A 15,683-nucleotide genomic window follows, 5' to 3' on the forward strand; every position below is an offset into this window, starting at 1 on the left:
AGGGGTCGCCACAGCGGGACTCTGGTCCGCTAATGATCGGCAATAGATTTTTTACGAAATGCCGAGTTGCCAGCTCGACGCCCAATTTTCAACGAAGGCACACCCATTTACACACGCATGTCTTTCGAACGCTACCCAACCGCGGGGAGGACATGCAGACTCCACACAGAAGGCACTCCCAAGTCAAGCTGAGAATCGAACAGGAGAACCTCTTGCTGTGAGGTAATAACGTTACCGCTATATCACTGCTGAATGAGTGCCAAAAATCCCTCTTGTTCTCCAGACTGAGCTCACCAGTCCTGTCCCTCCTGAGTGGTGAGAGTTAGGTCAGTCAAGATTTCAGGTGAACATTTCCTCCAAAGATCTTTAACCCCTTTGGCAGTTCCCTTGAGCTTCACAGTTGCAATCAAACTCAGGGAAACGTGTGCATTCACAATAGCACTATTCATTGCACCTCTTGGTAATGTATGTTCAGCAGGTCTGTGATCCTTGGATGCAACACCTAGTGTTCCTGCAGAATGACTGAGCTAACAGCAGCCTCTCACTTCCTTCCTCCCTGGTCTGTCCCCCCTAGAGCTTATGCTGATAATTGAACATGGTGCCTTGGGGTCACACTCAGGACTCCATCCCTCTGTGTGAAGGTGGTAGGATGGGTCATATTTTTAAAACTTTTTTGGTGGAGGTTTCATCAGCTTGCACCCGTACAGCTCCAAATATTCCCTTCTTTTTTGCACTGTTTTCATACCCATGCTTTCTGGTGTACATGCTGAGTGGTCAGCATGCATCTGACATATATGCTGACATATTGCTTTTTTGACACCTAGGGTTATGAAAGGAGGTACTGGCAAGTACAGCTAGCTGGAATTCTATAAATAATTATATGTCATTTGTGAATATCAAACTTATTTATACAAGATGCTTGTGGTAACAAATGTATTAGAACTGTATGTCATACAAGATGCTGGTGTTACAAATGTATTAGAACTGTATGTCATGTGTATATCAAACTGATTTGTACAGATGTTAGTGTTGAAAATGTATATGTAAAGTGCTTGTGTTTGAAATGTATGCACAGTGTGCCTTACTGGAGAGAACAGAACTGTACATGCACTATTGTAACTGTTTGAATGTATATATTTTAACAGAGGAAACTGGAGGGTTAACCTCAGTCCAGCAAACTTTATAAAATATCTGAAATTAAATCACTTTATAGGCTAGGCCATAAAGATGCCATCTCACAGGTTTTAAGGCAGCCAGAGACACAAAGTTTGTACTGGGAAGCATTCAGTATTGTCTCCTGGGTGAAATAACTGCTGCTCTGGAAGTGTGGAGGAATGCAATTGTTTTATGACTTCCAGCACCTGCCACAGATCTGAGCAAAAGCCTTTGTGTGTGTATTTTTACAGGTAGGTGCTAAGTCCTGCCAGCTTCCAGCAATGGGGTTTTGCATGGGAATTAAATGTCAGATTACCAGAAATGATGTCATTCTGCAAGCTATCCCAGCAGTAATATTTTAGATATTATTTTGAGAAGTCTCTTAGTGAGACAGAGCATTCTGTATTCTGTCTTAGGCCTGATAACAACAAGAAGGATCATTCACCAAATCATCTACCTTCCTCTGTTAAGTAAGTAGGACATAGTAACTTTCTTAGATACAGTCAGAAATATAGAGAAGCTTAGTTTAGATATTGTTTTTCTTTGTTTGTCTAAGCCTGTCCTGCAATGTTATTTTAAATGTTTCCTGTAATTTGAACTCTGATGTCACTGTGAATATACATTTAGTGTTGTCTATTATTAAATATATTTAAACCTTTCATTGTGGCTGATCTTTGTAGAGATGTTTAAGTTTTGAAAGTATTTGCATATTTATTTGGTGACACTGCATGGGCCACTCCTAATAGCTTTGCTCTTGGTCAAATTACCATTTTTATTAGTATTAATATTACACAGTAAAATTGTACACCCTTTGTTAAGGACTTTAAAATAGCTGGCAGGGGTATCTGATGGCAGTGGTAACTACCTTTATAGTCTGGACAGAAGGGAGCATAGTCAGTAAACCTGTGCCAGCCTTTCCCAGGTGTGTACATGTGTAACACAAATCTCCAAGAGTGTGTGTGTCAGCTACTTGGGCAGGGACACGAAGCACTGGTTGGATAGAGAGAGTTTTGGAGGACTTGGCTTGGAACCCTGGCTAAGAACTCAACCCTATAGATCTGCCAGTGAGGAGTCTTATTGGGGATCTGGAGGAAGAGGAGGAAACTAGCCCTGGACAGACTGTGGTCTCTGTGTGTTCTTAAGGGAAATTGCACTTGATGAGGAGAGCTGCATCTGCAAATACTGTGTGTACCTGTTATCCTCCCAGTGAACATCCCCACAGGTGCCAGTGGTGAGGATTGAGACTCCTTGATTACTGGTCCAGTGGTGGGTCATCACACCTGGCTTTCTGGTATTGCAGTCAATGAGGTGCACATTAACCTGCAGCTTCATATCCATACATGATATGAGATGTGCGGACCACATGCATGTCAGACTATGTTGATAACGTTGGTACATCTAGTCACCACTATTCTAGATCCTATTCATTTTCTATCCAGAATATTTGCAACAATGTATTTACCTCCCAAATAACACCTGTAATATGATGAATATGCCTGGAAAGCAAACTGAAGTTTTATCTACTGCATATACAGCTGGTGTGACATTTTCCATGGGGCAGGAAAGTGAAAGGAGGTATAGTGCAGGCCCAAAGAGAGACAGAGAGATAGGTCTCCTTACTAACTCATCTTGAGAAGTCTCTTTGAGGTTTTACAACTGGAGTTCTTGCAATAAAGAAATTAGATTCATGTCTAAGAGAGCTATTCAAGTCTTAAAAGAGTTTTCTGGACGTAAGGCATTGTTCTGTTTGCCCGCATTTTAATTTGGATTGTACAGTATAGAAGAGAAGGAATACTTCTGCTGTGTTGAATGATGCACCACCTAAAACAGAAATGTGCTGTTGTCCTATTATAGGAAAGATTGTTGGAACCATTTAACTGCTTGTAATTAATTTTAACTTTTGAATAGTGTAAAGACATTGACTACTCTCTGAATTGTTGATATAAATGGAGCATATGGACTGAAGCTACTAGTGCACATGAAACAGCTTTTCTTTTGGTTTTCCTTTCCCCAAAGTTGAAATGGGGAGTATTTTCCTTTTATGTATTGCAAATAAATCCACAATTAGAAAACAAATTACTGACTACAGAGACTGTTATTTTTACAAGCAGTGTTGCACACCAAAAAGAGATAACATTTTATGGTATTGGCATTTGATAAACGTCAGTCATCTTTTCTGTACTGTTAAGCTGCCATAGACTAAAGGTTTGCCTTGGAGAAGAAGGCACATGCTTTATGATATTTCTGAATCCCATCTTCCGTCTGTATTTGTCACTTCCAAACATATTTTGAGTATGTGCACCTTTGATATCTTGTTTTCTAAGGCATTTACAAGGCTATAAGTTACTTGCAACTTATCTTGTTTATGGTGATATGTGGTTATTTTATACATCCATGCTAAATGTAAGTTAACTAACTACATGATTACACCTTTTCTTAAAGTTGTAGTTTTACTATTTTAAAGTTGAGAAGGCATTGTTCTACTGCACTATTTAGAGCATTAGGAAAAACTGTTTTTCATGGGTTAGGTCCCTGTAATCTGAACTTTTGCTCACATTTGGGGATATTGGAAATTTGTAAATTGCCTTAGTTTTATAGTTCTTAAGGCATTTAGCTAAACTACCTCAGGTGCCGGGATTCATTTAGGCACCATGATGTGTACACCTCCATATACATGGTTCTGCATGGTGGTATAACATGAAGAAATGTAAGACCATATAGAGCTGACCCTGTAGCTGTGCTGAATGCTAATAAGGCAGTTTGGTGGCAAGGCATATGCTAATTATACATGTGATTCCCCCCGGAACTGCTGGCAGATAGGCATCTACATGCTGTGCAATTCAAGAAATTACTTGGGTGTGTATCAGTAGGGCCAGCCCTACCACGTTGTGGTACTGAACATGCCCAAAAGGCCTTGCTCAGATACCTACCACAATTGTGGTATGGGAATCAGGGGCTGGTGGGACTCACTAGACACCAGGGATAACATCAGTTTGGGGGTGGGGGGAAGTCACTAGACAACAGGGATAGCATTACTACAGAGATCAGGGTGGGGGAGCCACTACATAGCAGGTATAACATCAGTTTGGAGGTGGGGGAGTCACAGGACAACAAGGATAACATTACTACAGAGATCAGGTGGGTGGGGGCAGTCACTAGATACCAGGGATATCATCTCAGAGGTGGGGGGAGCCACTAGATACCAGGGATAGCAGTACTAGAGAGATTGGGGTGGGAGGAGCCAATATATACCAGGGATAACATCAGTTTGGAGGTGGAAGAAGCCACAAGATACCAAGGATAACATTACTACAGAGATCAGTTGGGTGGAGGGAGACACTAGATCCCAGGGATAACATCAGTTTGGGGGTGGGGGAGTCACTAGACACCAGGGATAACACAAATTTGGAGGTGGGAGGCCACAAGACACCAAGGATAACACTACTACAAAGATCAGGTGGGTGGGGCAACCACTAAATACCAGGGATAACATCAGTTTAGGGGTGAGGGAAGCCACTAGATACCATGGATAACATCAGGGGATTGGAGTTGGGGGGGAAAACACTAGTCACCAGGAATACAAATAACTAAAGTGCCTTCATGGCATGGACATAATTACAGGGCACAGGGGTGCAGGAAAACACTAGCCCTCAGAGATACAAATAACTAAAGTGCCTTAATGGTATGGACATAATTACAGGGATCAGGGGTGGAGGAAGATACTAGCCCCCAGGGATACAAATAACTAAAGTGCCTTCATGGCATGGACGTCAATAAGGGTACTGGAGTGTGGAGGAAAACATTAAATAACAGGGATTCTGCAAATGTGGCATTTAAACTGTTATGGTGTGTGTGTCAATGTGTGTACGCGTATGTTTCAATGTGTACTTGTTTGTGTGGGAGAGTGACTGTGACAGTGCCAGCCTACAAGAGCAGCAGTTTACTACAACAACATACAGACCAGCAACGATCTGCACATCATAGTATAGGTTCATAGGTGAGTAGTAAGCTATGACCACTGCAGCCTTTTTAAGACTAACCGTGCAAACTCAAATCTCTAACCAGTAATTGTGATACAGAGACATGCAAATTAGGTGATAAGGACATCTTGCCTCATTGTGGCTAACATGTCTCTGAATCTCAGATTAGCTCATTGTGAGTACAAGACATTATTAGCATGAATCATATAGCTCACACTTGGCCCTTTCAAAAATCTCTAGAAAGGATACTGACCAACTCTTTCAAGGCTGGTGATTTATAAGAGTCCAGTTTCCCACTGGAAATAAACACTGAACAATCTGACCACTAAACAATGAGATCAAGAATATTACGGCACAAAATCTATGATTGAGAAAGTTGTGGGAAGATAAGAAAAGAGTACAGTGATAAGGGTAGGTTGTATGTTATTAAGGAAGCCACAATACAATTAAAAAAATGAGGATATACCAGTAGTGAAAACTGCAGATGGCATGAACATTACAGAATTAATGTTATAGACAGGAAGCAAGCAATACAAATGCAGTCTAGCACTGAATGAGTCTCTTAATTATGCTATAACTTCCTGAAAACCCAGCCAGCAGATTCTGGACTTACTTCATGAAAATATATCCTTGTTACTGAAATGAATTTTGATTCACACAGTATAAATCACTCATGCTTTATATATTTTATTAAATGACATTTGTTCTGTTTGCAGTATTACAGTCTGAAATAAACAGTTTTATATTGTGGTTTGCCAAGTGACACCCCACAAGGAAAAAACAAGAAAACATAGTAGATCTAGTCATAGGCTTAATGCAGAAAAAAAGATCAATCTGATGCAAAGATGTTGTCCCTGTTACATGTACAGGGACACCCATGTATATTCATATAGACGCATATATGCACATACATGCATAATAAACCGCAGCATTTAATCCAAGCATAACATTTCATTTTTCTAAAACCGAAAGTCACTTTTGATTACCTAACGAGTAAAATGTGATAATGCTTTGTATAATATGCAGTTAATTTGCCATAATTTCATTGTTTGTTCTGAAGCCCACATCTTTTGTCAGCAGAACCAAAAAGCAAAGGACTATGGAGTATTTTGTAGTCAGTGTGATCCAAACATAGCAAAGCAAGCTGTCTGAGGAAGATACATTACAATGTGTCCTGCTTTGCTTTTCAAAATGTTCAAGAGATAACTCATCTGCCTTTCCCCTAAACAAGACCTATTGCATACATTTTTTCTATTTAAATTAAAATAGTAATCTGATCTGGATTGCTTTCCAGATATGTGCAGCTAGTAAAAACACGATAACAGCAATCCTTTCCCACGTATGCATCATGCATTTGGTGATAACAGCAGTATTTTAGATAGTGTGAGCAGCAATTCTCGTCATTTGTTCATCTTTTACCTCCCGTACTTAATAACAGCTATGGAACAAAACAAAAATACATGCATCAATACACTCAGTCTCTTCACCAGCCCCAGATGGGGGTTGGACTGAGTGTGGGGTAGGTAAGGCAGGTCAAGTAGACCCGGTGAGTATGGAAAGGAGCTGTGGCAACTGATGGCCAGCTGTGGGGAGGTAAAAATAGATAAATACAAGTTCAAAATGGCCAGTAATAAAGACAAGTTTTAGAATGCTTCAAGACAAGAACAAAACAAAAAATTAAATGTATGAGACAACGACTTAGTACCTTTTAGCTAGCAAAACTAAACTACCTTAACTATTTCTGCTGTAACAGACAAGAATGTATGTTAGATAACAATATGTCCAATCATTCAAATGGGATGTATGCCTAGAAAAGAGGATGAGAAAATTTGCTTTACAGATGAGAAAACTAGACCCATCAATATATGCTGGTATTAGCAATATAATTTGAAAATGATTTAAACACTTTAATAACTATGCATTTATTTCTGCAGTTAACTATTAAGAACTATAGTCTTTCAGCATTTTTATGGTAGGTACTTCAGTTAAGCAGCTTTTGCTAAAAACACATTAAATTGTACTTTGAAGAGTAAGGGCTTACTTTTCCAATAAATATAACACAGTGACTGTCACATGAGAAACATTTTGCCTGATGCTTGGAAGTAATCAGACGTGAGTGCAAGTACTGGTACCACATAAATGTAGTGTTACCTGCTAATGTTTATCATATTATTTAAACATAATATTTGCTTCCGACAGACTGTACATTATTTTCTTTCAGTATGCTGACCTAGGATATGTGGCATGTACCTGCTTTGTGTGACAGGACACACTCCAAGGAATGGCCAGACTATCGCCTGTAGCAGAAGCAGCGGCACATCTTGAAATACAACAGTCTTTGATTGCATCATTCAAACTGTGTTTTGCTAGCAGTACTAATGAGTATGTGCTTTAAAAATGTAAACAGAAGCTCAGTAAAGTTTCACTAACATCCTCAAATGGCATGGAGAGTTAACACTACTGACCTTGAAAGAACAAACCTGGTTGTCTAATGTTCCCTCTTATTCTGATCTTCAGGTTAATATCACTTGGTACATTAAAGGCACTAATAAGGCATTATGTTCCAATGGTTTGAATGGCTGCCTTGGGAGTTCCCAGCAGACTGTCATTTGCTCCTACATCTGGTATCATTGCTGTTTACCTACCACCCATCCACTAGTATGTTGCAGACATTTACTTACTCTCATTTCATATGTTCCTGTCTGCCTATTCTCCCTTTATACTCCTAGTGTCTTATCTCATTAGCCTTCTGTAATATGTGTGTGTGTGTGTGTGTGTGTATCTGTGTGTGTGTGTGTATCTGTGTGTGTGTGTATCTGTGTGTGTGTGTGCATGCCCCTTTTACTTGTGTGCATATATGTAAATATATTACATGTGTGTACATATACATATATATCCTCACTATTCAACTGTGGTACACACACACACACACTGGCATAACAGCTGTTGTTAAGCCAGAGAAGCTTACTGCTAAGTGTAGAAAAGGGTGTGTCAGAGAGTCTAAATCAGGCAAGCAATTTGTATCCATAACACTTAATTGGCAGCAGCTATCTGCCAGGGCCAAAACCCCTTGAGGAAATAGATTTTCTGACCTTTACAGGGGAATAACTGAAGCCTCTGTGACTTTTATGTAAAGCAAGAAGACAGAATTGAGATGAAGCAGTGTAAGTGCCTAAGAAGGCAGTTCTAAAGTGGAAGGGATATCTCAGCCATGCAGAGTTCCAAGGTAAAAAGGAATTTCCCATTGTGAGTGAGTATTACAGGGAGAGTGAAAACCTGGTGGAACTTATTGTAGTGCAAGACCACAGAGGCAGAGAGCAAGAGAGAGAGAAAAAAAAACTATTAGGTCAAGTACCATAGTAGATTTCTTACAAAATAAGGTACTGTTTAGTTTAACTGAGTCAGCCCTGAAAAGCACAAGGTTAATTAATCCTCATTTTCTCCTGAAGTCTTCTAATACAGGAAATCACTTGCTTCCTGACAGCTTTTCTCAAAAATCTTCTAATGAAGACACACTCATAAGATTTCCAACAGCCGATAAATGATATGAGTAATGAGTTGCAAAAATGTAAAATATGAACGCTCTTTGGTAGGCAGTGGGCTCTACAGTGGTGTTAACATGAAAGGTGTTTCTTCAGATGCTTATTTTTTATTGCAGATTTAAGAAAGAATAATTATATTGTATATGCCAAGAATTGTTATATCTCTAGAAGTGTGCAAGATAGATGGAAAATGTCAGTGGGAAAATTGTTCACCTGTTTGAGAGCTTTCCAATGACATATGACAAGAGGTGGTAGCATGCTGGTACTTTGTGATATCACAGAATGTATGCAAATTATGCTTGCATTACCTGCACAATATTTTGAAACAATATTAATCTAGAAAATTATGTGTGTTAGATGACAAGTTTGGTGGCAGCATCGTGTGCTTTAATGTTTTGTATAAGATGGCACCATTTATTCACCTCTAGGTCACACGGCTTTTATGAAATTAATACAGTTATGGAAAATACATGGTTTTCAAATACAAATGTATATCTTGAAATAGCTTCACATAACGTATCCTGTTTTAATGTGTTTTTTTTTAACTAACATCCAGTGCTTGCATATACTAACATAACAGTATCACACTCCATTTTTACATTATTGATGTAAACCTGGAAAATATATTTCATTGTTCGAGTTTTTGTAAACACTCCTTAATAACTCCAGATGTTGTGTAGTCCAATCTCACCTTCATTTTTACGTATGGTTCGGAGCCGATCCACAGCTCCGACTCGGCCGATTTATAAGCTCGAAGACTTCTGGTTGGCTCGTGGCTAAGCAGGTATCCCATAGTGCACCAGTACAAACTTGTTTGCCACATCGACGAGTTCGGTTGTGCTTCTCTAGGCTCTGGCTAAGTGTTACCTTTTTTTTTGATTACATTGTTTTAAATCTTGTTCAAAGTTATATTAGTGTAGTACAATTGTGGTTGCATTAGTATTTGTTAGTGTAGGTTACTAATTCTTAGGTAATTAGCTCCTTTGGTGCAAGCGTTGGCCTTTGGCCTGTTAATGTGCTTTGTGGTATCCTGTGTACCAGTTTTATACTTATTGTTAGTGCAGATAGCTTGATAACGCTAGTCTTTTTTTCTAGTCTACAGTTTTGTAGAACAGTTTGGTTTTTGGCGGTTTTACGCTGATGTTGATTCTCACGGTGGTGGAGTTCGTTGCTCGAAATGCCAGTTTTAGCTTCCTCTGTTAATCGTTAGCAGATTCAGGATTTTCTGTGTGTGTGTGTGTGTGTGTGTGTGTGTGTGTGTGAATGTTTGCTGGTCTGTTCAAATTAGAAGACCTAGCTGTCCCTTTCCTTTCTGGACTAGGCCGTTTTAGTTAGAGGACCAAGTCCTCGTGGTATTTCTTCCTCCTTCAGGGCTAGGCCCGTTTAAGTTAGAGGACCTAGTCCTCCCTTTTACTTCCCTTCTATTCTCCTTTCGTCTGTGTGTATGTCTAAAGAGGTTAAGGAGCACAAGCCTTTGGGCTTCAAGAAATGCATGAAGTGCTCCCAAAAAATGTCATTGACAGATGGTCATGGTCTATGTGTCTATTGCTTAGGAGCCATCCATTTGCAAGAGACTTGCTTGTTTTGTCATGCCTTCTCTCCTAGAGTGTTACAGGAGAGAAGGAACAAGCTAATTCTAAAGGGTTTTCAAAGCCTTCCTTTGAGGAAGCCCTGTCTAGCTCTTCCTCTTCTTCCAAGTCCACTAAATCTGCTTAGTCTAAGTCTTCAAAAAGACCTTCAACGGCACCAGCTGGTGTCTCGGAGCCACCTCCTAAAGTGGCAAAATCAGCCTCATCGGCTCCTCTGCCTTCAGAGCCGACTGAGAGCAACATTGTGGTGACAGGGTCAGATCCTAGTCTGTCGGAGCTGACCACTGAATTTATGGAACCTGCTATTCCTCCAAGATCAAGATTCCCAACTATGTCCTCCAGGTCTTCCAGGAGCCTTTCCGAAGAAGATGTGGAGAGGATGATCCTGAGACTGCTGAAGTCGTCTGCTCTATCTAAATTGTTGTCAGCTCCAACCCAGTCAGTTCTGGAGTCTATGGAACCTGTTTTACCCTCTACTGTTATTCCTCATTCGAGCCAAGCTGGTTTGTCGGAGTCGGAGGGCTTGGTGCCATTGGTGGAAACCTCGGCTCCAGCTCCACTTGCAGGTTGCTTCAGAGCCGAACTCTGCTCCGACACTTTTGGTGTTGTTCGTTGTGTCCAGGGGCTGAAGCTCTCTAGTCGGTGCTGACAGGGAAGGTTGGAATCAGTCACCTTCGGTTCCGAGTCTCCCTCTCGGCACTTCAGCTAGGGTGAGTTCGGACCCTGCATCTATCTCTGAGCCGAGAGCTCTGACACTGATGGCATCCTCGGTCTCTTCCGAGTAGGAGAGGTCCTTGGAGCCAGAGAGGTCAGCATTCGAGATGATGAGGAGTGTGCTGTCCAAGTCACCAGTTGCCACCAAGGGTACCAGCAGTCTCCCCCCTAGAGCACCCACTTTGGTCTCAGCCCCTACTCTCTCTGGAGACAGCAGAGACCCTCAGCCTCAGGAGCCACTGGCTGGTGGTCCCCACTCTTCCTTGACCTCCCCAGAATGCTGTTCTGAGGAGCCCCCCAGGAAGAAGACATGCAAGAGGAAGCATGTTGACTCCCAGGATGAGTCTTTCACATCTGACACTGACCTTGAGGAGTCAGAAGGGTCCCCCAAGTTGTCCTCTGTTAATGTCTCCTTCGTGGACGTCCTGGAGATCCTTAAGCAGAGGTGCGGCTAGTCCACTGTTAACCCTTCTGATGAGGAGTCTGTGTACGTGAAGGCTTTCAGGTCTCAACCTTCTGCCTCTTGGGTGTCTCCACCTTTTGACGAACTGATGGATTTAGTTAGTCAATAGGTGTGGGATACTCCTGATGCCGTGGAGCCAGCCCCTAGGAGACCCAACAATTTTCTTTCTGTCCCTCCAGATAAAGAATTTTTGTCCAAAGGTGTCCCCGTAGATGCCATGGGGGTCGCGGCGGCCACTAAGAAGGAGCTTGCTGAGACTTCTTCTTCTGTCCATCCGCCGAATAAGGAGTCTCGACAGATGGACAAGTATGGGAAGCGTGTCTTCAGTTCAGTGGCTTTTACTCTTCGATCGCTGAACTAACTCACTCACTTCACAAGATTGCAGAGGGATCTCATCAAGGAGTTGGGAGATTCCATACAGGGTACATGTACTGAGGGAGTCCCTGACAAGATTTCTGCTCAGATGTCCACCTTAAAGTCTACAGTTAACGCCTCCATGCAGCTTATTTCTTATGCGGCTGATGGAGCGAGCAGAGAAGCGGGTTCAGGAGTTGCCCTAAGGCATCATTCCTGGATGCGCTTGTGTAATTTCGCAAAACCGTTCAAGTCCACTTTCACCAACGCCCCATTTGATGGTTCCTCATTGTTTGGATCTACGGTGAAGGACACACTCACTCGGTGTGAGCAAGAAGGAAAGACGCTCTCTGCCGTGGGAGTACGTTTTACTGTTCCCACTAGACCATAAAGGTCAAAGGGACAGTAAAATGTGGTTCAAGAAGTCCCAGAGGGTCTTTCTGGACACACAGGGTGAACCCTCCTTCAGAGGCAAAGGAGGAGGAGGAGGAGGAAATGGGAGACGTTGTCCTAGAGGCAGGGTCGGTCCGCAATACCAACAAGGTCGAGATTCTTTTCGGGGACGGCCTTATCAGCGTTCCTGATATGGGGCCCGACTGAGTTTCTCTGGGGCCGGTCATGGGGTCGCATTTCTTTGTATCCAGAAGACTGGCTAAGTATAACCCAAGACAAGTGAGTACAAAGAGTTGTTACCAGAGGCTATATCACACACGACTTTTATGAAATTAATACAGTTATGGAAAACACATGGTTTTCAAATAAAAATGTATATCTTGAAATAGCTTCACATAATGTATCCTGATTTAATGTTTTTTTTTAACTAACATGCAGTGCTGGCATATACTAACATTACAGTATCACACTCCATTTTTACATTATTGATGTAAACATGGAAAATATATTTCATTGTTCGAGTTTTTGTAAACACTCCTTAATAACTCCAGTTTTGTACATCCCCCTGCTGAACATCTCCCTGACATGCTTAGAAAGTCATGTAGGTTTATAGATGCCATCTTGCTGCATTAGATTTAGGTATGCATCTGTACCAGGACTTCAGAAAATAGACTTTGAAAACACTGATGAGTGTACTCGTTTCTGGATTACAGGTTATACTCTTGTAAAGATGAATATATTCTTACAGGGTACACACAAACTCTGCTTTCTTAATGAGTAGCAATTACTGGTTTAGTCCTTGGCTAAAGACTTAAGTGAAATACTGTTTCATTTTGATGTGACTGTCTTAACTTTTCAAGCTGCATTAATACATTTTTTCTTGGCTGAATGAAGCACATCTTCAGTTCTTTTTAAGACAGAAAATAAAAATTATGTGTTTTGATGCATTTATTTGTATGTATGTGTGTGTGTGTGTGTGTGTATATATATAGGTACTTTCTGAGTAATGAAATTGCTGGCTCAGACACATTATACATGTTTGTGTTTTTGTGTGTCTAAAAAGTTGGACAAGAGAAGAAAAGGTGAGGGATATCTTTGGACAAGGAATGATTAAGAGTCTCAGTCCAGTTCTAGGACACTGTTACGTGTAAAATATCTAGTTTACATGTATTCAGATTGTAACATTCCTACTAGTTTGTTACTGCATTATTAATACAAATGGTGCTTTTCTGGGTGAACAATATTGTTAAAATTTTAAGTAAAATCAAATATGAAATGATGTATTGCAGTTTAATTAATTTCTTATGAGAGAGACTAATGCTTTTATGTGCTACTTCTTTTTTCACCTATAACATCATTTAGTGGGGACAGTCAGAATGATTATATAATCTTATTTCTCTTGTGCTACTACTTATGAATTAATAGGTTACTACTAGATGAAGTTATCTAGATAAAATAATGAAAAAGGATCACTACCCCTAGAATGTACCTGCTTATTCAGAGCAGATTAATAGCAAAAGGAACTGGTTAATCAAATATTTCCATGAAGACACACTAGATTATGATTGTTAAAAAAATACCACAAGCACCATGACGTTCCTTGTTTTGCATGATTTTAGTACTTTTGTAACTGTGTACTTAATGGAGTATTGGGACTGACTGGACAATAAACCGGGATGGGAAGCATTTTTGACTTGGCAATTTATAAGCAGATTTAGCATTTGTTCTACAGAATCATATGTAAGCAAAATCTTTATTTAAGACAAAGCTTTATAAAGTTGTTTCTAATAGTTTACATTGTAAATACTGAAAATGTTCAAAATTATGTAGACATATGGATAACAGTCACAATGTTTTCATTATTAAATAAATATATACATGCAGTTATAATTAGGGTTGCCAGCTGTCTGGTTTTTGACCGGACTGTCCAGTTTTCCTACAAATTGTCCAGTTACAAATTTCCTTCAAAACCGGAAACGTGAAGTCCGGGTTTTGTGCCACTGCCACGGTCTCTCAAGCGTTTCTCCTGCACCATCTTTACTCTCTCTCTCCCCTCCTAATTGCGTGTGGTCCCGGTGTGTTTTTGGCTATACAGCCTGGTGAGTCAGGTAGAGCACTATGGTGCAGGAGAAATGCTTCAGAGACCTCTATAGCTCTGTATTTTGTGACTAAGATCGCTTTGTATGCAGAATCATATCACCGGTGCTGGATTGGAGCAGTAGGGGGCGTGCTATACTTCTATGTAACATTAAGGAATTCAGGAGTATTTCTTTACTCTAAACTTCTTGTTCTCGCCCGTTCCTAATTCAGTCCCCTGTCTTCCATTTCCGGTTAGGGGCGGGCTCACATTGCAGTACTGTAACTAAACACAGTAGGATGTTATGGTCGCTGGTCAGCTGGTGTAGTTTTGAACCTTCTTATGTACATTTGTTGCATTGTAAGAAATACAGCAATGGCTGGATTACCATCAGGAGCCAGAGACCCTACATTGGTCGCCATCATAGTGAACCATTTGAAGAGCCAGGATTGTTTGACAAGTTTAGAAGAGATTCACTGGCAGATATGGATACAAAGGTAACACTGACATGTATTGATAGACATTAAAGGTAACACTGACATGTATTGATTGACATTAAAGGTAACACTGACATGTATTGATTGACATTAAAGGTAACACTGACATGTATTGATTGACATTAAAGGTAACACTGGCATGTATTGATTGACATTAAAGGTAACACTGACATGTATTGATTGACATTAAAGGTAACACTGACATGTATTGATGGACATTAAAGGTAACACTGACATGAATTGATTGACATTAAAGGTAGCACTGACATGTATTGATTGACATTAAAGGTAACACTGACATGTATTGATTGACATTAAAGGTAACACTGACATGTATTGATTGACATTAAAGGTAGCACTGACATGTATTGATTGACATTAAAGGTAGCACTGACATGTATTGATTGACATTAAAGGTAACACTGAACATGTATTGATTGACATTAAAGGTAACACTGACATGTATTGATTGACATTAAAGGTAGCACTGACATGTATTGATTGACATTAAAGGTAACACTGACATGTATTGACTGACATTAAAGGTAACACTGACATGTATTGATTGACATTAAAGGTAGCACTGACATGTATTGATTGACATTAGTACTTTTACTTTCATTCACTTTTTGTCCAAATCCCGAAGATATATAAAGTAAGTGGTCTTCGCTATTAAGCATTACAGTTAGATTTTTTTAAGTAGCAACTTTCAAGTTTCCCTTCATGTAGTTGCTTGTACTGTGTTGATATTTGTGATTTTTAAGGACTAATGGTTTCAAATAATGATTTATGCTATACACACTGTGGTTGGAGTGTTCACCAGGGAGTGGGAGTATTGTCTTGTGTGCTTACTTGGGAAAGTTAGCCTTCTTTCTTTTCAGCTGTTAAAATGTGGTGAAAAAAAGATCAACAAAAGCTG

At 40.3% G+C, this 15,683-nt stretch overlaps 1 protein-coding gene across 3 annotated transcripts in view; it reads right to left on the bottom strand.

Moving 5' to 3' along the window:
• RTN1 (reticulon 1) overlaps window positions 1-15,683 on the bottom strand; it is a 1,542,311-nt gene that overhangs the window by 187,081 nt on the left and 1,339,547 nt on the right. The window lies entirely within an intron of this gene.

The sequence above is a fragment of the Protopterus annectens genome, chromosome 6.part0 (assembly GCF_019279795.1).
Source record: "Protopterus annectens isolate FY-2018-M chromosome 6.part0, PAN1.0, whole genome shotgun sequence".
NCBI lineage: Eukaryota > Metazoa > Chordata > Ceratodontiformes > Protopteridae > Protopterus > Protopterus annectens.